The sequence below is a fragment of the Panthera onca genome, chromosome X, assembly GCF_046562875.1.
Source record: "Panthera onca isolate mPanOnc1 chromosome X, mPanOnc1 haplotype 2, whole genome shotgun sequence".
In the NCBI taxonomy this organism is placed as follows: Eukaryota; Metazoa; Chordata; class Mammalia; order Carnivora; family Felidae; genus Panthera; species Panthera onca.
In genome coordinates, this window is record NC_138357.1 from 32,574,540 (window position 1) to 32,600,451 (window position 25,912).

General features: G+C 42.2%; 1 protein-coding gene across 3 annotated transcripts in view; it reads left to right on the forward strand.

Annotated features, from left to right (window-relative positions):
- Nucleotides 1-25,912, forward strand: part of KLHL13 (kelch like family member 13) — a 201,572-nt gene that overhangs the window by 34,550 nt on the left and 141,110 nt on the right. The window lies entirely within an intron of this gene.

A 25,912-nucleotide genomic window follows, 5' to 3' on the forward strand; every position in this document is an offset into this window, starting at 1 on the left:
ATCTAACATTAAAAAAAGTCTGTCACTGTGGAGTAACATTCTCATTATTGGGATTGTATTACATTACATTAGGCGTCACCAAAATTGTATTTCATCAGACCGGTATATAGGACTAACATTTTCGTGCATATCTCATGGTCTGGGAGAATTGAGGCAGAATGCCAGATTTAGCCTGTATGCTGGAGATTTCCCGCTCTCACAGGATATGAATGTGGTTTAATTTCTAGTAGTGGTCAATATAGTATTGTCCAGTATTCCTTGTCAATGTAGGTATTTCAGGTGCTTTCTGTTCTTTATTAGAGAGTAATTCATATACTTGAAAAACAGAAAGTATCCATGAAAAATAAGTCTTCGCTCTCTAGTGTCAGACATTGTTAGTTTTTTATTTTTGTCTTTATGCTTACAGATGTTTTCTATGCAAATAAAAGTACGTACATATGTCCTCTTTTAAATACAAAGGAGAACAATGATAGAAACCGCTCTTTGCCTGCTGTTTTAAAGAAAATTCAGTACGTGTTACAGATCTTTCCATGTCTGGGCCTTAATACCTACCCTATGTAATTTTTAAAAATTGAGATAAAATTCACATACCATAAAACTCACCCTTTTCAAGTGTACAGTTCAGTTTTTTTTAGTTTATTCACAAAATTGTGCAACCATTACCACTAATGACAGAACATTTTCATCAAAAGAGACCCTCTATCCGTTAGCAGACCCCTCTCCCCCTGTCCTTGGCAATCACTAATCTGCTCTCTCTGTGGATTTGCTTATTCTGAACGTTTCATATAAATAGAACCATACAATATATATAGCATATTGTATTTAGCTTCTTTCACTTAGGACAATGATTTCCAGGTTCCTTTATGTTCTATAATGTGTATCGGTAGTTATGTTCTATAATGCGTATTGGGTAGTTAATTGCTTCTATGACTGAATACCATTTCATTGTGTAGATATTCCAAAAATTTTTGTACATTCATCCATTGATGGATATTTGGGCTGCTTCTACTTTTTGGCTATCGTGAATAATGCTGCTATGAACATTCATGTACACCCTTTTACGTGGCTTGTTACCTTACTATTTTTAATAATTTCATAGTGACCCATCATGTGGATGTTCTACAGTTTAATTCTAAGTAGTCTCCTACTTAGGGACATTTGGATTAGATCTAGACTCTGTAATTAAATCTATTGCAGGTGAGGGGTGGGGAAAAAATAAATCTATTGCAAACTGCCTTGGACATACATTTCTGGGCCGCTTTGTGAGACAACATTCTAACAGGTGAAATGGGTACATCAAACGACACGTGCAGGTTTCATTTTGGTTAATATATTGCCTCATTGCCTCCTAGAGAAGTTTCATCAATTTATGCTTCTATGTATCTGTTTCCCCAAAGTTTTTTCTGTCATCTTTTTAAGCTTTTCAGCCTATGTAATGTTCACTTTTATTCCCAGTATTTCATGCTAACTCTTCTTTTTGCCAGAAGTGTGTCATTGTTATTCAGCTAACCGCCACTGCCCCCCGACAGCCCAACTTTTGATTTTCTTGATTTCTATTTCATTCATTTTGTGCTCTTTATTATTTCTATACTTGTACTTTAAAAATTTTTATTATGTCAGGTTTGTTTTCTAGCTTACTACTTTGGATGCCTAGTCTATCTGGGTTTGTTTTGTTTTGTTGCCTTTCTTTTCTTTTCTTTTTCTTTTTTTTAAAATTTTTCAGTTGGCTCCATGCCCAATGTGGGGCTTGAACTCATGACCCTGAGATCAAGAGTCACACACTCTACTGGCTGAGCCAGCCAGGTGCCCCCTGGCCTTTCTTTTTTAATGTAAGTACTTAAGGTTATAAGTTTTCCTCTAAGCTTTGCTTTAGCTGCACCTCCCAAGTTTTGCTATGTTGTATTTGTTTTTGTTCCGTTTAAGCATTTTCTGATTCCTATTGCGATTTCTTCTTTGACCCTATGTGTTGTTTAGAAGTGTTTCTTGATATCCAAACTTGGATGGTTTTTTGCTTTCACTTATTGTTGATTTTTAGCGTAATTTTGGAGTGATTACAGAATATAATGATATTTTCAGTCCTTTTGATGTTTGCTGAGACTTACTTTGTGGCTTAGTATGTGATCCATTTTTGTAAATATTCTGTGTGTGCTTGTGAACACAAGATATTTTCTCCATTTGGTGAAATAATGTTCCATGTATAGCCAATAGATTAAACTTGGTAATTGTGTTCAGAGTATGTGTAACCTTACCAGATTATTTTTTTGTCTGCTGGCTTTATCAGTTCCTGAGAGAGATGGTTTGAAATAATCTAATCTGTGCATTTTTCAGTTTCTTAGTATCGTTCAGACATTTTTGTTTTATATACGTTTCGAAGCCATGTATTAGATGTGTAAAAGTTTAGAATTGTTTTACCTTCCTTTGCAAATGGACATTTTTATCATGATGTAGTCAGAAGGAGAAAGAATCCCCCATTCCTCTTGCCTTTTCCTTCTTCTTTTTTCTCTCCCAATAACCTCCTCCCTACACACCCCTGGCTGTGGAAATGACAGTGGATTAACTGGAAGTTCAACCCCATCTGTTGAGGAAAGCAACCACATTATTTGTCATTCAATTTTCCTGAAATATGGCATATCACCGTAGGAGTCTTAGAAGAATGAAGGAAGTAATTCTGAAAGTTGGGGGGTGGGGGAGGGTGTTTCGGAAACAATGGGGAAAGCTTCTTCATGAATAATACTAAGTTGACTCCTCATATCCAGCTTCCCTATATAATATTTACTCACTTCAACCAGCCATCAGTACCTTTGTCTTCCTTGCTGACAGTTTTCACGGTTGCCTGTTTCTCTTTCACCTCCCGTGTATTTGTGAGGGAAGCCACTCCAGATCAACTCATGTCGTTTCAAAGCCGGGAGGGACCTTAGAAGATTTTTTTAGCTGCCATTTCTCACCCCCAGTACACTTTACAGATGAGGTAACTCAGTTCCTTATAGGCGAGTTAACTTCTTCAGTTAGACCTTTTAGCTGAGTGCAGGTTAGAAACAAAGTCCCCTTTCTGATTCCCTTGTCTTACATTTCCTGCATTCTTGCACTTGATGTTCTCATTATAGTCACAGACCTAGCAACCTGCTGGATTCCTGGGGTGTTCTACCTGCATAAACTGCCACAAACATTTCTTGTTTGGTCTCCCTTTGGTGCAGAGGCCACTGTTGACCTCAGCTGAAATGTGGATTCTACCTAAGGGTTTCTTGAAGTAAAAATCTCAACCATAAATGGGTCTGCTCTTTTCATTGTAGCCACTCTTGGCGATTGAGAACAAACTGGTTCTCAAAGGGTCCAGAACCTCTTCAAATGCATATGTATGAGTCTGACCTGGCAGCAGACATTCATCTGTATTTCACCTCGCACAGTAAGTTTGTTAACTTCATCCTGCTGTAGCAGTTCCACTGTATTGTTTTTATTTTTATGCATGTATGTATGTTTATTTTTGAGAGAGAGAGAGACAGAGCAGAGCACGAGTGGGGAGGGCAGAGAGAGAGAGAGAGAGAGAGAGAGAGAGGGAGACAGAGAATCCAAAGCAGGCTTCAGGCTCCCCGCTGTCCACACAGAGCCAGACACAGGGCTTGAACCCACGGACTGCGAGATCATGACCTGAGCCGAAGCCAGAAGCTTAACTGACTGAACCACCCAGGCGTCCCTCCACTGTATTTTTTAAATAAATTCCTTTTTCTTCAGTTATGCAACTGGCAGGCTGTATCCCATGGATGTTCCCACTCCTTTGGATTAGGCCACTGCCTGCTATGTCCTTTCACGCAGGTTATTGAATTTGTGACCATGGCAAACATTTTTCACTGGTGATTTTATAAGAACTTATTAAGTTGTAAATAAGCATCATGGGCTGTTTGCCCCTAATTATGTACGTTTGAAGACTGGACTCTGATAAATCCATTTTTTTTTTTTTTAATTTACTGCCCCCACTTGCAGCATAAACATTTAAGAAGATATCTTTGGATCTGTGTAGCTGGTTCTCTCTTTGCCTTTTTCTCCTGCCCCACCACGTACACTTGTAATGATCTCTGCCGAAGCTTCCCCTTCCCTTCTAGAGGGTCAGTGCACACACTGAGAGTTACTGACCGAGTGCACTATGCATATGAGCAGTGTGAAAAAAGATCATACTTTCAGAACTACTGGTCTATCCCTTTTGGATTGGAGAATTGTTTATATGGTCTGTGTTAGCGTCAAAAATAACACTGCCAGGTATTTTACCAACAAAAACAGGTTTGTTTAGGAATAGCAGAGAATCACACTTTGGGACAAGCAAGCTGAAACAAAGACAGGCAAGTTTGGAGAACAAAGGAGAAGAATGCTCTTTTACAGAGGAAATGGAGTTGGGTGGGGGGCTGTTATAAAGAAGAAGTCCATTGGAGTAAACGTGAGTTCAAAGTATAGTGGCTGCTCGTTGCCTGAGCTGTGACAGTCTCTCGCTGGCTGGGCTGTTGCTGGGGGAGGGGAAACCTTTCGTCTTCTCTTTGGAGGAGTCACATAATAGCGAAAGTAGTATCAACTTGTAAGGTCTGTCTCTTCCTTTGGGTCTGCAATTGACCACCAGTGATAGGGCATGAGAGCTCCCCCTTCTGGCCTCCTGACTCCATTCTTTTTTCTTTTCTGTCTTAAATTTAAATCCAAGTTAGTTAACATATATTGTAATAATGATTTCAGGAGTAGAATTTAGTGGTCCGTCACTTACAGACAGCAGCCAGTGCTCATCCCAAGTGCTTTCCCTAATGCCAATCACCCATTTAGCCCATCCCCCAGTTAACTGGGTCCCAGGAGACCCAGTATCCCTCCGGCAACCCTGTTTGTTCTCTGTATTTAAGAGTCTCTTATGATTTGCCGCCCTGTCTGTTTTTATTTTATCTTTTATCTTATCTACTTATCCCCTATGTTCATCTGTTTTTGTTTCTTAAATTCCACATATGAGTGAAATCATATATCTGTCTTTCTCTGACTTATTTCACTTAGCATAATACCGTCTAGTTCCATCCACGTTGTTGCAAATGGCAAGATTTCATTCTTTTTGATCGCTGAGTAATATTCCGCTGTATATACACACCACTTCTTTATTCATTCATCAGTCAATGGATATTTGGACTCTTTCCATAACTTGGCTATTGTTGATAGCACTGCTGTAAACATTGGGTGCATTTGCCTCTTGAAATCAGCATTTTTATATCCTTTGAATAAATACCTGGTAGTGCCATTGCTGGGTCATAGGGTAGTTCTAGTTTTAATTTTTTGAGGACCCTCCATCCTGCTTTCCAGAGTGGCTGCACCGGCTTGCATTCCCACCAGCAACGCAAAAGGTTCCTCTTTCTCCGCACCCTCGCCAACGTCTGTCGTTGCCTGAGTTGCTCATGTTGGCCATTCTGACAGGTGGTTTTGATTTGTATTTCTCTGATGATGGGTGATGTGGAGCATCTTTTCACATCGGACTCCATTCTCAATGAGGTTTCCTTGTATTAATTTTCACATCTATGAGGTTTTTGTTTCAGTCTCTCAGATCCTTGCACCTCTCCCAAGCTCAGTACACTCCAGTTGATATTCTTGTACCCCTACAGCTTTTCAGTAGTGAGGAAGACTGATTTCAGTCTTTCTTAGTCAATGTGTAGGAGGTAACTAGGTATACGGGGGGTGGGGGTGGGGAGGGGCCTTCCACGCTGAGGGAGCCATGTAAGGGAGGTAAAACGTGGACTAGGGCTGGGGGCTCTGTGTTCTGGCCGGGGAAGGTGCTGAGAAGTAGCAGGTGACCAGGTCCTCACTAAAAGGTTTATATAGAACTCTAAAGAATTTCTAAAGAATTCAGTTTTTATACTAACGACACTGGGGAGCCACGGGAGTATTTGTAAGGAGAGGGGTGACTTCAGGGTAGCCTTTCAGCAATATTGGTCAAGCTGTAGTTTGTGGGAAGAGTTGAAGGGAAGCAAGTCCCAGGATTAATTAGGAGATTTGTCAGAAGGCTGATAGAGTAATTCGAGCTCTAAAATAACGTGTCTGAACTAAGGTCCGATAGAAAATAGAGAGAGGAGGAGGGTTGGGTTTGAAAGCCAGTTGAAGGCTTCCCAGTTTGCATGGACGAAGGATTGAGAACGTGGGAAGGAACAAAGGATGGAGCCTGGGTTTCTGGTTTGCACTGGTGTGGCAGAAGTCCTACCATTCCCAGCGCCAGAGAGCACGACAGGAGTCTGCGAGGGAAAAACAGATCATGTAGACAGGGTGACGAGTTAAATGCAGCACACCTGAAAATCAAGGCGCTTGTGTGTCATCCCAGTTGTCTAATATACAGTTGGCTCTGTGGTTCTGGATCACAGAAGAGATCTTGGCTTAAAATAAAATAATTTTACGTTATGTGTTTTTGACCACAAATGAAAAATAATGTTTTTCATGTTTATTTTTGAGAGACAGAGAGAGACAGAGCACGATCAGGGGAGGGGCAGAGAGAGAGGAGACACAGAATCCGAAACAGGTTTGGGGCTCTGAGCTGTCAGCCCAGAGCCCGACGCGGGGCTCAAACCCACGAACCGTGACATGGTGACCTGAGCTGAAGTCAGACGCTTAACCGACTGAGCCACCCAGGCGCCCTGAAAACCAATTTTAAAATACCATACATGTTGGGGCGCCTGGGTGGCTCAGTCCGTTAGGCATACGACTGTTGATTTTGGCTCAGGTCATGATCTCACGGTTTGTGGGCTCGAGCCCTGAGTCAGGCCTTGCACTGACAACGCAGAGCCTGCTTGGGACTCTCTCTCTCTCCCTCTGGTTCTGTGCCCCTCCCCTGCTCTCGGACGTGTTCTCTCCGTCTGTCTGTCTGTCCCTCTCTTCAAAAATAAACAAACTCAAAAAGATAACATAACATTTACATGTTTTTATTTCGACAGTCCTCAGCAAACCAGTGGTAGTGGCGCCAAGGGGATGCACCGGATTATTTGCCTCGGGGGGTGGGTGTGAGAAGGGAGGAGGATAGAAATAGGTGAACTGCCAGCATCGGCAGACAGAGCTGTGCAGAGAAGACATCTGAAATTGTGAGGAAAAGCAGGCGACCGAGACCGAGTGGATTTAGGAAGCAGTGACTTGGAATTAGGTGCCCACGCCCCTGAGTGACCTCGGGCGGTGGGAGCAGTTCCATGCGATGCGTCCGTCTACGATTCTGCTTTCACCCGGTCTTCTCCGCCGGAGGCACCTTCATACTGTCCACAGTGCCTACCACATAGTAAGCACTCAGTAGATACCTGTGGAATTAGCCCCTTTGAATGCCGTCGTCCTTACTCTCGGGAGAGATCCTGATTGAGGTCCGGATGCGCTTTGCTAGAAGTTCAGTATTTGGTGGATAGAGTAGTAGCCTGCTGGATTCTGCTCCCGTGTCACAAAATACTTGTGGATGAGACCTTAAAAATTCTTAGTTAAAGTGGATAAAACAGTTTCTCACTACGTCTTCTTCGAGCATCAGGGGATTTTCGTGTTCAAGATGATCAATCCTTATATTTTATTTTGCCACAGTTTTCCTCTTCTCGGTTTCTTCTTCCTTGATCTGTTGAAACCTCACTTTCCGTTGAGGCCACTTGTACCTTGTTTAGAAAGAGCAGCATAGGAAGAGAATGTTGGCTCGTGTTCTGGGAGGAAGGTTATTTTGAAACGAACTCTTCTGCGCCTTTGTAAAACGTACTGCAGTGTAACAAAATTAACATAAATCACGCTATGCGTTTTACCCAATTCAGGTGTATCTGCAACTTGAAACGAGCCTGTGAACATTTCATAAGTGGATAATTTATTTGTTTTACATGGCCTTAGTCATTTGGGCCTCTGGAACATTGTCGTTTAGTTAGGACCTGGCAGGAGTTTGTATAGCTTCCCTTAAATAAAACGGTTTCTTCTTAAAGGAGGTGGCTCCCTCTCTGGTAGTAGGAGGACCAGAAAGAGGGAGGTGTGGAGTAGTATGTATAAAAAAGGGAGTGTTAGGATTAATTTTCTATGTCAGTTTGTCTATTTGGCTAAGCATTCTAGATGTTTCTTTGGAGGCATTTTTCAGATGAGATGAACATTTAAATCAGTATACTTTGAGTGAAGCAGGTTACCCTCCATGAAGTGGGTGTGTCTTATTTGAAGACGTTAGGAGATTGCAATTATTTGAAGACGTTAGGAGAAAAAGACTGATCCATCCCAAAGAAAGGAGATTTCTGCCAGCTATCCAATTACCTTCGGACTCAAGCTTCAACATCAACTCTTTCCTGGGTCTCCAGCGTGCCAGCCTCCACAATGGTGTGAGTGAATTCCTTAAAATCTCTCTCCCTCTCTCTTTCTCTTCGTGTGCGTGTGCATGTGTGTGTATACATACACACACGTACACATATATGTATATTTATGTATATGTATATATACATATATATACATATATGTGTGTGTATACACACACAAATATATATATATATATATATATATATATATATATATATATATATATATATAGTAGGGGCACCTGGCTGGCTTGGTCGGTAGAGCATGTGGCTCTTGATCTTGGGGGTCACGAGTTTAAGCCCCACACTGGGTGTAGAGATTATTTAAATTACTTAAATATATATATGTATTTTATATTTAATATGTTTTGTATTTATATGTCATATATGTGTATATATATACATATATATAAAATCTTGTATTGCTTCTTTTTCTCAGGAGAACCCTCACTGATGCAGGGGGAAACATAGTTTTGCTTTATTATTTTGAATATTTTGCCTTTCCATGTCTGCCTCTGTGTTTCCTCTTGCCTTGGTGCTTTCTGGAAACGTGTGGTACACTTGATTACAGATGCAGGTCAGCAAACATGCTGGGACCTTACCGTGCATAGAGGAAGGTACAACTGCTCGCTCTTTGGTGGCTCCCAGCTGAATAAGGCTAGGTCTCTGCTCTTGAGGAGCTTAAGACCGGAAGTGAGCCAACATCTGTGAGTTAAGGCAGATTGTGATCGGTTCTGTAAGAGAAAGCTAAGCAGCATGCAGCAGAAACCAGAAGGGAGTGATGACTTCTGCTTGGCTGCTTGGGGAAGTTTGGGGCTGGTCCTTAAGGATGGTGGGGTTTAAATGACTGCTTTGTGGTGGGGGAAGTGGGGTTGTAAATGCACATCCCAGGAAGAGGTAACACGATGAACAAAGGCCCAGGACTCAGGAAATAGGGGGTGCCCTGGGAGTAAGAAGAAAATGTGACTCTTATTTTACAGGAATACTCTCTAGGGAGATATTTTCAGAATTAAATGGACCCTAGAAAAGAGACAGCCTGCGGTTTCCTCTCAGCAGCTGCGGGTAGGAATGAATGCAAATGTGTGCAAATGCTTGTATACACGTGTTCTCCGCTTTCTTCCACCAGGGTTGGTCTGTTCAGAGACACCATAGCCTTATCATCTAATCTGGTCTGTTCTGCTCTCTGGGACTGGCTTAATTTTATCTCTGGGCTAAGCACTGCTCAGAGCATGGAAGGAAAAGGAAGCTTGGGGGTTGACAATCCCTACTTCACACTTGTGCCCAGAGCTTATCTCCCGTTGGCCTTTGGGGCTTGCTGCTTCCTACAATCCTGGCTGGCGGGGCCCTGTGAGCTAGGGTTTGTTGGCCTTAGTGAGTTAGTGACGTATTCTTTGCTCTGAGGTATTTTGTAATAAACTCAAACGAGATGGCGTATATGAAACTGCTTTGTGAACTCCCAAAGCGCTGAACAGATGCAGCCATTATTATACGTTTTGTTTTGTTTTTCTTCCCCTACAGACAGTAGATGCTGCGTCAGTGTCCTATTTAAGTTTTTGAGCAGAGGGCTTACTCTGACTTTCTGCGATCAAGTATTGGTATAGCAGCTTTTTTTTTTTTTTTTCTCAGTTACTTTGATTTTCCTGATGTGCCATTTTGGAACCTCATTCAAAGGATTTGATTAGTAGAGGCGGCAGGAAGGGCTCCTTCGTGTCACGTCTAGCAGTCCTATAGTGTGTTCTCACTTCATAATCCCTAAATAGGAGTCCAATTGGAAATCCAGGTCCCATGGATTTAATTTTTAAACCCTTTTGGGGGCGCCTGGGTGGCTCAGTTGGTTGAGCAGCCAACTTCGGCTCAGGTCACGATCTCACAGTCTGTGAGTTCAAGCCCCATGTCGGGCTCTGTGCTGACAGCTCAGAGCCTGGAGCCTGCTTCCATTCTGTGTCTCCCTCTCTCTCTGTCCCTCCCCTGCTTGTGCTCTGTCTCTCTCTAAAATAAATAGACAAACATTAAAAAAAAATTCTATAAACCCTTTTGGTTAGTTCCTTGAGGTGTAATTTGCATATAGAAACCTCCCCTCCGTTTTAGCAAACAGTGAGTTCTGAGTCCGGACAAACCTATCAGAGTCCTGTCACGAAGATACAGAATAGTTCTGCCACCACCCAGATTCACTTGCTCCCTTGTCAGCTAGTTACCTCATCCCGGCCTCCGGCAAGCCCTGATCTGTTCTCTGTCGCTGTACTTTTGCCTTTCCCAGTATGTTATATAAATGGAATCATATAGTATTTTGTCTTGGGGATCTGGCTCCTTTTACTTAGCATAATATTTCTGAGACTCATTCAAATTGTTGCATGGATCAGCAGTCGGTTCCTTGTTACTGCTGAGTGATATTTTTTGGTATGAATGTACCCCTGTTTTTCCTTTCACCAGTTGAGAGAACACACCCGGACTGTTTTCAGATGGGAATGATTATAAATAAAGCTGCCATGAACACTTGTTTATAGATTTCTGTGTGAACGTAAATTTTCATTTCTTGGGGTAAATACCTTTGGGTAGCATCTATGGATTGTATGGTGACTGTATATTTAACTGTGTAAGAAAATGTCAGACTATTTCTGCCAGCACCTCGGTATTTTCTTTAAAAATTGCGTTAGCCATTCTGTAGGTAGTAAGATACCCATTGTATTTTTTTCTTTCACCGGATAGATTTTATATATGAATTATACCCCAGTAGTTGATCATATTTTTTTTTTAATTTTTTTTTTAACATTTTATTTATTTTTGAGACCGAGAGAGACAGAGCATGAACGGGGGAGGGGCAGAGAGAGAGGGAGACACAGAATCGGAAGCAGGCTCCAGGCTCTGAGCCATCAGCCCAGAGCCCGACGCGGGGCTCGAACTCATGGACCGCAAGATCGTGACCTGAGCCGAAGTTGGACACTTAACCGACTGAGCCACCCAGGCGCCCCGTATTTTTTAAAGTACCAGAAACAAAGTAGGAAAAAACAATGGTAACATAAAAGTGACTAAGGACGAATTCTAAAGTAGAAAAGGAACTAACTCATAAAATTAAAAAGAAAAGCACAAACAGGGCATATGATTGAAATGGTAAATTCATAGAAAAAGATGTATGCATAGCCGGTAAGTAGAAGACAGGCTCACTAGCTAAATATCAGGAAATTCAGTGGGGCTTTTTTTTTTTTTTTCAAAGGAAATTCAGCAAGACTTTTGAAAAAAATGTTCGTAATTGGGGGTGGGGGGGCGGGGGGATGGGGAGGCAGGTGGCAGACAGTTCCGCTCACTTAACTCTTCCTGGGAGTGTCAATTAGTATGGGCTTTGGAATAATTTGGCAGTTTCTATAAAAACAATACATATATTCATTCCAGTGATTTTGCTTTGTAGACTAAATTGAATCAAGTCTTTCACACGTATGCAAAGATGTGTGAGCAATGTTAAGCTTACAAATAAAACCGTCAGTTATTTTACCAGCAAAAAATGGGTATATTGCGGAATAATAGCAGAGAATTGCAAATCGGCACACGCAAACTAAGGCAAAACCGTATGAAATCTGCACAAGGAAGGAGGGGAGCACTCCTCAGAGGAAGGGGGGTAGTTGGGAAGTGCTGTTATAAACAAAATCTTCAATGGAGCAAAATGGGACTTTGAACTATAGTGGCTTCTCATTGGCTGAGTCATGACAATCTCTCATTGGCTGAGCTCTTGCTGGGGAAGGAGAAAACCATTGTTCCTCTGCCTGGGGGAGTAAAGTGCTGTTGACTTGAGACTTAGAAAGCATGTCTCTTTGTGTTGGGGTCTGTGGTTGATGAGGAATGGTAGCACATGAGACCTTCCCCCTTTTGGCCTCTCAGCCAACCTCTCGGGGTTTTGTTTTGTTTTGTTTTGTTTTTTGTTTTCAGTTTATTTTATTTGTTTTGAGAGGGAGAGGGCGCATGTGACAGAGAGGGGAGAGGGGGAGGGGCAGAGAGAGAGCGAGAGAAAGAATCCCAAGCAGGCTTCACGCTCAGTGCAAGCTGGACACAGGACTCAATCCCATGACCTTGGGATCATGACCTGAGTCAAAACCAAGAGTCCGATGCTTGACTGACTGAGCCACCCAGACGCCCCCACCCCTCCACTTTAGTTTAATAAGGTTTTCCTTTATTAATTTTCACAATAGGAATGTTTTTATATAATATTACTTGTGTGAGGAATTGTGGTAAGCTCCCTAAAGTATGTACCAATGGAGAGAAAGGATAAAGAATTATCTTATTGTGTTAGTTTGCATGTACATAATGACTAATGATTTTGAGCATCTTTTCATGTGTCTCTTGGTCACTCATATCTTTTGGTTAAACATCAATTTGGAACTAAAGCTCATTAAAAAAATTAAGTTGTCTTTATTGTTAAATTGTCATTGTTCTTTTGTTTTTGTTTTTTTTAAATTTTTTTGATGTTTATTTATTTTTGAGAGAGAGAGACAGAACATGAGCAAGGGAGGGGCAGAGGAAGAGGGAGACACAGAATCCGAAGCAGGCTCCAGGCTCCGAGCGGTCAGCACAGAGCCCGACGCGGGGCTCGGACTCACGGATCGCGAGATCATGACCTGAGCCAAAGTCGGATGCTTAACCGACTGAGCCACCCAGGCGCCCCTGTTTTGTTTTGTTTTTGTAATTCATCTCCCTCCCTACCTTTCATTTTTCTTGAAAGATCATGGATACAAATCCTTGATCAGATATGTGATTTGCAGATAACTTTTTCCTAGTTTGTGGCTTGTCTTTTCAATTCTGTTGATAGTATCTTTCCCAGAACAAGAGATTTTAATTTTGATAAAGACCAGTTAATCAGTTTTTTTTTTTTAAACATGGATTGTGCTTTTATGGCATAGCTATAAGATATTTGTCTAACCTAAGATCCTGAAGATTTTCTCCTATCTTTTCTTCCAGAAGTTTTATAGTTTTGCATTTTATATTAGTTCTGTGATCCATTTTGGGTTAAACTTTTATTTCCTAAGAATAATGTCATTTGTTTTGACTCAGAATAAATATGGTCTGGAGGTACAGTTGTAGGACCTATTGTCTCTGGTTGGTATTTTGGAAGCATGGTTTTGTCAATGACTTTAAAGCTCCTTGACCAGCCGTAAGAAATATAGTTGTCTTTGTAACCTAGTTACTCAAAAGTCCGTGTACCTGAAACAAAAATTACATGAAAGAATAAGTATGTGTTCTTAGTACTTTGTTTTCCCCGCAGTTCTGTGTCATTGGAAACAAATGTCCATCCTGACATATTGAAGAGATTTCATATTCCACCAACAGGTCCAGATCAATGAAAAACTCTGGCTTCACTATCTTAGTTAGAGCTTACAACTATCACCATCTCCACCCATAAACATAATTTTTTGCCCTTTTCTTTCTGCTAAGTAATGATCCTACTCAGCTTTTCTCTAAACACAGTTTTTGCTATAACGGAAAATAATTTCAAAGTAATGCCACCAGCCACGTTGTCAGACAATAACAGTAAGTGGAACAGGAGAAAGAGTTTAAGTGATTTTAGTTGGGATAAAATTTTAGTATCTGTGAAAATGGTGATGCTCAGCCCTTGGGGAGCTATAAAACCTTTGGTGCTTGTGTGTCACTGTTTATCCCTGTCTTAGGCGAGTTTTTTTTTTTACTTCTGAGCAACAGAGACACAGCTGCCGGTGCCTTAAGGAATGGTTTTATGGGGAGGGGTCAAGGGCAGTGAGCTGGCAAGGCTCAGTAACCTTGCACCTATTATAGCATCTGTGTTTTGGGCCACAATGGCTTTATGTTGCTTCTCTGTGTGTGATTCCTTCATCCGTCTCTCTCTGAAGGCTGCCTTTCTCTGCTTCTCTTTGCACGTGGCTACCCCAGGATCCTGAGTTTACTCCAACAAACCAGGCTAGAATTATTCTGCTCCAATACCTGGAGAGACAGTATAATTAGTTTGGGGCAAGTTTCACCCTTGGTCCAGTCAGCTTTGCCCCGGTGGGGTGGGACCAGAAAATACAACCCTTATCTCTTGCTGTGCATCGAAGATTCGCAGTTCTCAGAGACTGAGAAGGGTGTCGGGTCTCCCACAAGTTTAGTTAGTGCTGACTGTGAGACTGGCATACGTTTATCTCTTAAAATGTATGGAAATTAATTTGGTTTTCAGAATACAGAAGTTCAGAAAAAGGGTATAGGGATTAAAAAACAAAACTAAAGTACGTTAGGCATTGCAAAACCAGAAGATTTCACACTGCCATCCAAGAGTGACCTTTGGTTTCCTTCAATTCTTACATAAATGAACTTAATATAATACATAGAAATCTAGTTGAATATATTGAGTGCAGAGTGCTCTTTATTTTAAAAGATGGCAGTCATTAACATATAAAATATCTGTGGATCCCAAAATTGAGGGAGTTGGAGGTAAAAGAACATAGACATTTAAAATATCAAACATGTATTACAGATTGAAATTGCGGTAAGTTCTTCTAATGGTTTGCATGAAAGCACTTTATCCGAAGAGTTTTCATTTTGATATATTAAAATTCAGAGTCATCTCCAAGTTGGGAGGGGAAGATAGGGAATTAACGTTTATTACAATTCTGCTTACTTGGGCACTTGACATTCTGTTATTCCATTCAGTCCTTACAACCACCCTCGGAGAAGTAGGCGGTATCATCCCATGGCCAACGAAGAAATTAAATCCCGGGAGAAAGAGGTAGGAAAATACGTGACCAGGCTGGGATTTAAGCTCACGTCTGTGTGACTTGAAAGTCTCTTTTCTCCCCACTTTACCGTTTGGGAGTAAGAAAAGGTTACTTGCAGAAGCTTTCCAGAGCAGGCTCTATGTATGACTGTATGGAAGCTACCTAGCTCATTTTCTTGTCTGTATGCTTTAAAACTGTCTCGGACTTAAATGTGTGGCACCCATTTCTCCAATATTTGGAACAAAAAGAGAGTCCTGCCGGTTATTTGATGCTGGTCGCTTAAGCAGCTAGATTTTTCAGAGGCGACCAAAGGGATAAACCAATATTTAAAAATAGCAGTAGCTGCTTCAGTTTGGAAAAGAAAATGTGTTTTAACCTTATATTCTAAAGATTAACGCATGCAAAATTGGGAATTGGAGGGGGAAAGGGAAAGCGGAGCTTTCTTTTTTAGTCTAAATAAACAAGAAGAGGAGAGCAAAGACTGACTAAAGAGTATAAAGCATTATTTTCAGCTTTTCTTTTTTAATGTGAAAAATCAGAAGAAACGTATGCTTCAGAAATGTTTGTTGAAGACAAGTATCTATACATAAATGCTTTATGGTTTAGTTAAATCAAAGAAATTTAAATTGTTTGTTATTGGTGATATTAACTTGATAGAGGCAAAGCTGTCGTTCAGATATTCATGATTTTTACCTGTGAATTAATGAGAGTTTACCTTTTAATTTATCAGCCTAAATGGCTCCGGCAAATAAAATTAAAATGAATCATCATTTGGTTTATTGTAATTTCAGACTCAATCTGAAAACGTTTCAAACCACGGTGAGGGCGTAATTCCTAAAATAACTAATTTTTTGTCTTTTGGGTAGTGAAAAATATTCATTAACGTTCCAGCAAAAGATAAGAATGTGTTCTCTTTGTAAGTCATCTGATCAAATGTGGCCTCCCTGGTTTTTCACTTAAGATTAATTTGATACGAATGAAATCTAGCCTAATGCTTTATTTATTAAGAATTCACGGTGACCTTTTTAAAAACGAGGGACCGGAGATGTGGATGAGCTCGATGTTCCAGAATGAAAAGCAGGAATGAAAATTGTTTCATTCTTCAATTGTTTGGCCATTCTTTCGAAGCTATCTTTTCTGGTTAAAGGACAAACTAATATAGCATGACATGCTTTCTTTCAACATCAAACATCAGAGTCTAGCCTAGACTGTTTTCAGTTCTAAAAGTACCTAATTAAAAGTAACCCGGAGTTCCTGGCTCAGATGTTGGCCCAGGCTTAAGGAGAATAGAGCCCACTTAGAGGTAATGGGTTGAACCAATGGCCCTCCTACTTCTCTTCCGCGCCCCTAATGTTTTTTCTCATTGGTATGCCGAGAGCGGGCAATGGAAACTTATTAGTGACAGAATTTTATTCTTCTGAAGCTAAACCCTCTTGGCCTCTTGACCTTACATTCTTTCTGACTTCTTGATCGCCTTTTCTTACTCCTCTGAAGTTCAGCACATACACAGGTCAGTCGAAGTACAACTAAGCTTCTCTCTAGTGGTGAGCATGTTATGTGGGTCATAGACTTAATTGAAAGAATTAATCTATTAGTCAAAGTCAGCTTCTCGCCACCCTTTCAGGATTGAAATTCTAACTAGTCTGTCTGCACATCTTCCGTCTTAGACGCCTTAATCCACCCTGACGCTGTGGCTGCTGCTCAGCAAGATCTGAGAGGATCACCTAGGAGTCAGTTGTGCATATTCACGCTCAATTGTCGGGTTTCTCATCAACTACTTCTCCGCTCTTTCTTTAACGTTTTTGCTGCCAGTTTCGGGGTCACTGTTTCTTAGTTCTGTCTGCTAAGCTAGCAGAGAGTGCCAGTAATGAAGAACATTTTCCTTTTCCTCTTGACCAGATTCAGGGCTAGTTCCTGAGTTCTCTGGGCTCAGTTCTCTGGGAGGCGCCGTGTGCGCGCTTATCCCCTTCGGGCCCCCACCTCCCCCTTTTATTTTTTTATTTTATTTTATTTTTTAATGTTTGTATTTATTTTTGAGACACAGAGAGACAGAGCATGAGCAGGGGAGCGGCAGAGAGAGAGGGAGACACAGAATCCGAAGCAGGCTCCAGGCCCTGAGCTGTCAGCACGGAGCCCGACGCGGGGCTTGAACTCATGGAGTGTGAGATCATGGCCTGAGCTGAAGTTGGACGCTCAACCGACTGAGCCACCCAGGCGCCCCCCCACCTCCCCCTTTTAAATAAAAATTTTGTAATACTTTCTTTTTTTTTTTTTTTTTTTTTCATCATTTTTTATTTATTTTTGGGACAGAGAGAGACAGAGCATGAACGGGGGAGGGGCAGAGAGAGAGGGAGACACAGAATCGGAAACAGTCTCCAGGCTCCGAGCCATCAGCCCAGAGCCTGACGCGGGGCTCGAACTCACGGACCGCGAGATCATGACCTGGCTGAAGTCGGACGCTTAACCGACTGCGCCACCCAGGCGCCCCTGTAATACTTTCTTTAGCCAGAAATAATGTTCACGGATAATATCACCTACCTATACATATAATAATAATAATAATAATAATAATAATATAATGCCATGATTATAACATAAAGGGTAAGCGAATGTAATGTATAATACCACAGTATGTATTCTAGGATGTAACTGAAGGCACTGTTGTCCTAGAAGATGGAACGAAGTCATGGATGTTTGTACCTACTTCTAAAGAGCCAGTTTGGCTTTGTGAGGAGCAAGAAGACAATTCTGTATAAGAAGCCTGAGGAAATAAAAAAAAGCAGTGATGCACGTGGACCATAAAGTGAACGTGTCAGGATAAGTAACACCTTACCAGCCTCGTTTGCATATGGCCAGAGAAAGAAGGACTTAGTTGAAGTAGGAAAAGCATGCCAGGACAAATTATGGACTGTCAAAATGGGGGAAATGAAGTATGATACTTCTCACAGATGACCCGGGCCATGTTTGTAAGTCTGGTGACAAACTAACCCCGTACGGTGCGATGTCGGACAGGGTACTGACGGGGTATCACAGAAAGCGGATCTTGTGTTTTGAAACACTACCACCTGTCGCGGCATATTCCGGATTGCCGGCACTTCCAAAACCCTTGAAGACCACATCCTTCTGCGAGTGATGAGGAATAAGGGATGGTTTAAAAAGCGAAACAATAAAACAAGAAGCCATACAGAAGTTGGGCAGTAGAGTCTCTACGCAGAGAAGATTGAAAAACTACAGGCACCTCCCAAATAAATACTTCTAGAATGGCAGAGCTGAGGGTTTTAGTGTTACAAAAACTTATATCTACATATCTATATAGATAGATATGCTATGACAATCTGACATATTAAGAATAACTTTCGAGAGATATGTGCTTTTATGTGTCTACTATTTTCATAATGGTTTGTTTGGAATTTGTTAAAAGGAAAGCCGTATCCTCTGACATTTTTGCAAAGGTTTCAACGATAGGTTGTTGAAAAATGCTTTAATATATAGAGCATGGAGTGAGCACATCATTTCACTTTGAGACGATGTCTTTATTTGATTCAAACTTCTATCTCCATAAGAAGCGTGCCCTAAATGATTAGGCTTTTCTCTGAACTTCTTACAGAAACTACCTAGTGTTAGTATACACAAGAGTGCTCCTGATACCTGCTTGTGTTGTATTTAGCCTGGTAGAACATTCCTCTCTTCTGGGATATGGGGCGATTCTTTGTTGCGTGGGACTGTCCCAAGCATTCCATGACTCTGGTCCCTTGCCCACCCGTTGCTAGTGGTTTCCCCCAATAATTAAGAGTTGTAAAAGCACTTCAACACGTTTCCAAAATGCTCCCTACGGAGTGGTAATCACTGACTCATTGGCTCTACCTTGCTAAGAGTACATGCCTGCATTTCTTTTTTCCTTTTTTCTTTTTTTTTTTTTCAAGACAGAGAGCAGGGGACAGGCAGAGAGAGAGAGAGGGACAGAGGATCCCAAGCAGGCTCCGGCTGACAGTGGAAAGCCCGACATGGGGCTCAAACCCATGAACTGTGAGATCACGACCTGAGCCAAAGTCGGACGCTTAACCGACCGAGCCACCCAGGCGCCCCCATGCCTGCATTTCTGAAAACAACCTTCATAAATTTCACCTATGACTTAAAAACATTTGCAGTCCTCACGTCCTCTTACAAAGAGGATCTTTTTCACAGTGTGACCGTGAGGGACTGAATTGGATCCTCGGCTAAATTCAGATACTGAAGTCCTAACCTCCGGGGTCTCAGAATTTGACCGTGTTTGGAGATGGGTATTTTCGGGTGGGCCCTAATCCACTATGACTGATGTCCTTGAAAGAAGAGGAGATTGGGACACAGAGGGAAGACAGCCATTTGCAAGTCAGGGAGAGAGGCCTTAGAAGAAAGCAGCCTGCCACCACCTTTCCCTAAGAGCTCCAGCCTCTAGAATTGGGAAACAGTACATTTCTGTTCTCCAAGTCCCCCAGTCTGGGCTGCTTGCTCACGGCATCCTCAACAAACTAATACAGCGACTGACTGATTTTTTTTTTTATTTTTTTAATGTTTATTTATTTTTGAGAGAGACAGAGACAGAGTGTGAACAGGGGAGGGGCAGAGAGAGGGAGACACAGAATCCGAAACAGGCTCCAGGCTCCGAGCTGTCAGCACAGGGCCCGATGCGGGGCTCGAACTCACGGACGACGAGATTGTGACCTGAGCCGAAGTCGGACGCTTAACCGACTCAGCCACCCAGGCGCCCCAGCGACTGACTGATCTTAATGTAGGTTACCTCTGGTCTGGCACACGGGGTGACAGTATAATCGAGTGGTTGTAGTTCATGTTTTCAGGGTTTAAATCCTGACTTGTCCACTTACTCGTTGTGACCTTGGGCCCTCTAACCTTGGGAAGGCTCCATTTTTTTTTTTTTTTTTTTTTTTAAATCTGTCAAATGAGGATCGTAGTACCTTCCTCACTGGGTCGTTGTGAGGATTCAGCACGATAAGTAATGTGAAAAGCCTGGCGCACAGAAGACCTCTATAAATATTAGTTCCCTTTTCATCTGCCTCCACTTGTAGGTATGTTTTGCATTTTCTAAAAGGCTATAAGGGCATGCTTGGGAGGTGAGCCTTCCTTGTGGGAATCTCAGGCTGCCTGACTGCTGGGTGGGGCAGGTGGTTTGGGAGTCGTTTCGCTTTTTCAGTACCCTCGTACTCGATAAAGTGCGTGTAATACTTCGAGTTTTATGAACATGTAGCACCTCCCTCTCAGTGCTATGCGATGCACAAGGATTAGCCCTCACGTGCCTCAGGAGATACTGTTGTCGTGGCCTTTGTTTTGCTTGTCTGACTTCATTTAAGACACAGGAGACCTGTCTTCCGAGAATTTGTTGGGTTAAGTCTTCCTTCTCTGTGATCCATAGCACGATAGCACACATACCTTTATTCATAGCTCTAGGTTAACGGTCTGTTTCCCCTGTGAGATCGAGGTCTTTGAAAGCGGTGACTCTCCCTGTTCATCGTCGTATTCCTAATGCCCTGTGCAGTGCCTGGTTCTTTGTAGGTGTGCTATAAATTACGTATCCATAACAATTTTTAAAAATTTTGTTTTTATTTATTTTAGAGAGAGAGAGAGTGAATGAGCATGATTTGGGGTGGGGGGGAGGAGAGAATCTCAAGCAGGCTCCACACTCAGTGCAGAGCCTGCTGCGGGGCTCGATCCCACGACCCTGGGATCATGACCTGGGCTGAAATCAAGAGTCAGATGCTCAACCGACTGAGTCACCCAGGCACCCCTCCCTAACAATTTTTGAGTGATGTTAAGCACTAGGTACTTTTTTTAAGTTTATTTCTAATTTTGAGAGAGACAGAGACAGTGCAAGTGGGGGAGGGGCAGAGAGAGAGAGGAAGAGACAGAATCCCAAGCGGGTTCCGCACTGTCAGTGCAGAGCCCGACGTGGGACTTGGCCCCGTGAAACCGTGAGATCGTGACCTGTGCTGAAACCAAGAGTCGACGCTTAACCAACCAAGCCACTCAGGTGCCCCAGCCCCTCATTTTACAGATGAGAATTATGTATTCAGGTTCTGCGATTCATTGGTAGAACTAGCATTTGAGTTCACGCTAGCTGTCTGAGGAGTCCATGCTCTTAATCGTTATACTATAAGATGCCTCTTCCCTGAGAACGGGAGGGTTGTCATCTCTGATATTGTAGGGGAGTGTTAGCCAGAGAGAATGTGGAACATTTCATGGGGACGATCCAGAGCCTGAAGTACATCTTACCTGGAGACAAGTTGGTTGGGGTGTGTGTGTGTGTGTGTGTGTGTGTGTGTGTGTGTGTATTTCCTGAGGCTTAGGAAGGAAATTTGTGTGTGTGTATTTCCTGAGGCTTAGGAAGGAAATTGTATTTTATTGTGCACGCTTTTTCTATGTTATATCAGCTGTTAGTAATGAAGGTGCAGACAATGGGTTGTATCTCTGAAATGCATCTTGTTCATCATCAATGTGTTTATATCGTGATGGGGAGTGAATTTTTCTTGCCATAAGCCCCGTAAGTCTCTCATTACCCCCTACTCCTTTATACATTATGAGATTTACTTTGACAGCAGAGTTAAGGCAGTTGGTATACCTTTAGGGAATTGCTATATTTTTCATGAAAATAAGGTGAAAAAAGGTAAAGATGCCGCTCAGGTTTCTTGATTCCTTGTAAAGTGGAGCATCGTGGAGTGTTTCTTTTTAAATAACTTGGCCCCCTTCACACCGACATATTTTTTATTTTAAATACTTTGGGTAAATATTTTCTTGCTGACTCATGGTCATTTTTACTGCCATTACTATAGAGTGTTTTAGAGACACTCTTAAGATTGGTTGAGACTTGCAATATATGATCTCAGATGGTCATGCTCTTCCTATCTTCCTTGAACCAGTATTTATGATTTTCCTCTTTCTATTGCCATCACATGTCATGGAGTCGCCCTGTCAGTGTGCCTTCCTGTAGCTGCCTCCCTGCCCCCTTCTGATTTGTGGCAGGCGCAGAACCAGTTTGCCAAGCCTCTTAAGAATTGTACTCGAAGGACCAAGGGGCATGTCAGTTACTAATGTGAATGTTCATTTGTGCTTGAGCTTTGTGACATCTGTTTTGTCTCTGAGGCCTCTTATTTACTTACTTCTTTGCTGCAGTCTGAATAGATGACGCTCCGACAAAACTGGTTCATTCTAGGCATTGTACCGTAAAATATTCAACATTTTCATTTTCTGGGTTAAAAAGAATTGCTTGGCTTAATACTCAAGTAATTTTCCGGCAGATTGTCTTAGTGACGTTTCGTAATTGGATGTATTGGAAAGTAACGTTCTTCCTGCTTCGCTGAAAGAAATGGTGCTGTAATGTAGTCTGGGGAAAGGGGAAGCAAAGTCAACAAGTATTTTCGCCGGGAGTTTTGTGACTTGCATTTATTTAGGTACCTTGTGAGTCACTGAGTTATAATTCTTGATCCAGAAGAGATTACTGGCTTCGATCCCTGGTTTCGTCACTTCTGGCTGATTTGACATTGGACAAGTTTTTCAAGCTCTCCGGATCGCAAGGTCCTCACTGGTGAATTTCACATACTCACGTCTACCTTCAAGGGAGTGAGCTTTACCGAAATTGTTCGCGCTGATTGCTTAGGACAGTGTGTGGCAAGTAGTTAAGTCTTTATCACATACCTACTCATGTATGGTTTGCCCTGCACCATGATGGGCCTCTAGCAACTGTTGGTAAGTAATTAAAAATTGAAGAAATGATATCTTCTATAAAACATTCAACCACACACGCCCTTTTCGCACATTCTCCTTTCCTTCTGCTTTACGGTCTCCGAAGCAGTGTTATCTCACTGCTGCTATCACTGCTCTCCTTGTAGTTTATGAGGCGAATGAATGGACAACATTGGAAACGAGTAGGATAAATCCTATCCCCTGTTTTATAGGTAAGATTACTGAGGCTTAGGAAGGTACCTGGCCCAAAGTCACATGGCTAGAAACTGGTTGAGCGAGGATGGAAACCCAGATCTTTGGACCCACCCCCCTGTGAGCAATGAGTGTACATCACTTATTTGAAGTGCCTTCCACAGAAAGGACCCTAGCAAAGTCAACATTTATTTTATTTATTTTTTTTTTAATTTTTTTTTTTTACATTTTTTTATTTATTTTTGAGACAGAGAGAGACAGAGCATGAATGGGGGAGGGGCAGAGAGAGAGGGAGACACAGAATTGGAAGCAGGCTCCAGGCTCTGAGCCGTCAGCCCAGAGCCCGATGCGGGGCTCGAGCTCACGGACCGCGAGATCGTGACCTGAGCTGAAGTGGGACGCTTAACCGACTGAGCCACCCAGGCGCCCCCAAAGTCAACATTTAAAAAGGATTTGTGTACAGCAGAAGTGGATGTAATGGATCCTATGGAACAAGTAAAGACGGGAAGGTCGTGAAGGAAGCAGAGTACTACCAGCCCATACTTCTTTTCCTGTGTTTCCTCATTCTCTAGTTGGCCATTGCGCATTTTTTCTAAGGATGATTTTGCACTCTGTTGGAATTTTTTTTTTTAATGAGTTTTCCATGTTTAAAAAAATTTTTTTTAATGTTTATTTGCTTAAAGAGAGACAGAGAGCATGAGCGGGGGAGTGGGGGCCGAGAGAGAGGGAGACACAGAATCCGAAGCAGGTTCCAGGCTCTGAGCTGTCAGCACAGAGCCCAACACGGGGCTTGAACTCACAGGGCATGAGATCATGACCTGAGCCAAAGTCGCACGCTCAACCTACTGAGCCACCCGGGTGCCCCGAACTTTAGTTTGGTTAAGGGCACCACCATCCATCAGTCCCCCAAGATACAAAAACTTGAGTGGTATTTTAAACTCCTTCCATCCATCCGGTTCGTTAAATTTGTTCATTCCTCCTCATCCTCACTGCCACTATTTTATTTCCAAATCTACCTGCCGCTCTCTTAGACTATCATGACAATCTGCAAACTGTTCGGTGCGTTTTGCCATAGGTCTTCCACACTGTGGCTAGTGCTCCCCGTTCCTCCAGCCTGATTTTGACATACTTCTCACTGTTCCCCAAGTTTCTGCAGTTACCTCTATTATGATGCATTTATCCTGAGGTAGAAATCACATGGAAAAGGCAAGATGAGTACTGGAGTTTCCAAAATAATAAACTGGCTTTTTAGTGACTTCCAAAGATGATCAGTGCTCATTTTTAGCATCGTTATGAACTCATGTATTCAAACATATATGATGTGCTTCAGTCCTTGCTGCTGAAATGATCTCCTAATTGGCCAGTGGGGGCTTGTGTTGGTTTCAGAGTCCTCTTGACATGGTCCCTGATAGTCTTTGATGACTTCCTTGCTTTTCAGTGCAAGTTATTCCTGTCTCCTACATTTTCTGCTCTAGACCCCATGATCAGCCGTTTATAAAAAGGAGTCTTTGTGAGGCGCCTGGGTGGCTCAGTCAGTTGAGTGCCAGACTTCGGCTCAGGTCATGATCTCGCGGTTCGTGGGTTCGAGCCCCACCTCAGGCTCTGTGCTGACAGCTCAGAGCCTGGAGCCTGCTTTGGATTCTGTGTCTCCCTCTCTCTCTCTGCCCCTTCTCGGCTCACTCTCTTTCTCTCTTTCTCAAAAATAAATAAATGTTAAAAAAAATTTTTTTAATAGAGTCCTTGTTCCTTTGGGGGGTGGGTAATGTTATTTAGATTACAATATAGTTGGTCAGACCATTGCTTCTACTAGATTGATCATTGTTTTGAAGTCTTTTTTTTTGGCATACAGCTACAATTTTCCTGTAAGATAAACTGTATCATGTATTCCTTCTGATGATGCCAATTTAGATGTAAGGCTATGGGATTGTAACTTTAACCTTATTGATATAACATCTTTATCCCCTTTCAGCAAATCCAAAATTTCAGTGACACCTACATAATTATTTTGTTTATTCCACTATACATGCTAAATAGCCTCAGAATAACAATACCGACACAACCATCAACGATGTGATTATGGGAAGCAGTTTACAATTTATGTGTGTGTATGTGCTCATGGGCAGGTTTTTTTGTCCTTAAGGTATAGGCCACCAGAAATATATAGTTAAATGGTGTTTTATTTTTAAATTTATTTTATTTTTTAATTTTTTTAATGTTTATTTATTTTTGAGAGAGGGAGAGACAGAGTGTGAGTAGGGGAGGGGCAGAGAGAGAGGGAGACTCAGAATCTGAAGCAGGCTCCAGGCTCCGAGCTGTCAGCACAGAGCCTGATGCAGGGCTTGAACTCATGAACTGTGAGATCACGACCTGAGCCGAAGTCGGCCGCTTAACCAACTGAGCCACCCAGGCGCCCCTATTTATTTATTCTGAGAGAGACAGCGTGAGCGAGCATGAGCAGGGGAAGGGCAGAGAGAAAGAGGGAGAGAGAGAATCCCAAGCAGGCCCTGTGCTGTCAGAGCAGAGTCTGACTTGGGGCTCGAACTCACAAACTGTGAGATCATGACCTGAGCCGAAATCAAGAGTCAGATGCTTGACCAACTGAGCCGCCCAGGTGCCCCACATGTCATTTTATTTTTGAATTAGGTAGAGTATTTACACAGTTTGAAAGTCAATACAAAGGAAGACATAGTAAAAGAAGTCCAATTACTGTCTTTCTCTCCTCCTCTAGGTAACCATCCCTCCCCCCTTCTTAAATAAACAGTAGCACATTGTATACACTATGAACTTCCCCTCTCCCCCCACCCCCCAATAAGAATATATTCTGGCAGGTAGAGCCTGGGGGGCTCCGTCGGTTAAGTGTCCAACTTTGGCTCAGGTCATGATCTCACTCGTGAGTTCAAGCCCCGTGTCGGGCTCCATGTTGTGTATGTATACTGTGGTCTATTCAACCAGTCCCCTGTTGACAGATATTTGGACTGTTTCTGCTTTTGCAGATAG